Here is an 872-nt window from a genome sequence, read left to right as displayed (position 1 = left end):
CGAAATTGACAAAGTTACGGTAGATTTACTTGTTTGGATTACTGTAGTTTTCGTGGTGGGACCCGAACATAGGCTTGTTTATACTCATTTTAAAGCTCTTAACGCACTGAGTTCAATTTTTCAAGTTTCAGATGTTAAAAATTGGATCCAGAAGAGTTCTGTATTGAAATGGCATGTGCATTTGAATTTCGAATCACTTTTTCTGAACTCATATGACCTTCTCTTCTGAATAAATGACATAATAAATATATGCACATATCTAAATCGACCTTCTCTGACCATCTGCCTTTTTTCTTTTCCGTCTCTCACACCTCTATACTCTCTCGCTCTCTTCTTTTTCCTTTTTTATGTGTTTTCCGGAGAAGAAAAAGAAAAAAAAAAGGAGAAGAAAATGGAAAATGGACCAGCTGTTGTGGTCACTCGTCTCTTTTTTTTTGGGTCCTCTAGAAGATTCTGCAGCTTTTGGAGAGCCTGAAATGTGCTTCGAAATTTTCCAAAAAATTAGTTTTCCTCATAAATCCGCGAATTTTCACAATTTCTGATTAAAACTTGAAATTTTGAAATCAGCTCATTTTTAGCTTTGAAATGAGCCTAAACACGACTAGGCTCCGCCCAATTTTGGGGTTAGAGCGCCAGAGAAACGAGACACGCTGCGTCTCTAACCTCGAAACTCAACGTGGGCGGAGCCTAGGCGTGTTTATACTCATTTTGAAGCTCACAATGAGCTAAATTCAAGTAGTTAAGTTTTAATTCAAAAATCCGGAAATTCAGGGATTTATGAGAAAAACCAATATTTTTGGGAAGTTTTCAAAAAATCACCGTAACTTTATTGTTTTCTGTCCGAATTTAGCAATTTTTAGATTTTTAGATTT

This window comes from Caenorhabditis briggsae (assembly GCF_000004555.2).
Source record: "Caenorhabditis briggsae complete genome, chrIII, whole genome shotgun sequence".
Classification (NCBI taxonomy): domain Eukaryota; kingdom Metazoa; phylum Nematoda; class Chromadorea; order Rhabditida; family Rhabditidae; genus Caenorhabditis; species Caenorhabditis briggsae.
This window is presented reverse-complemented; position numbering follows the sequence as displayed.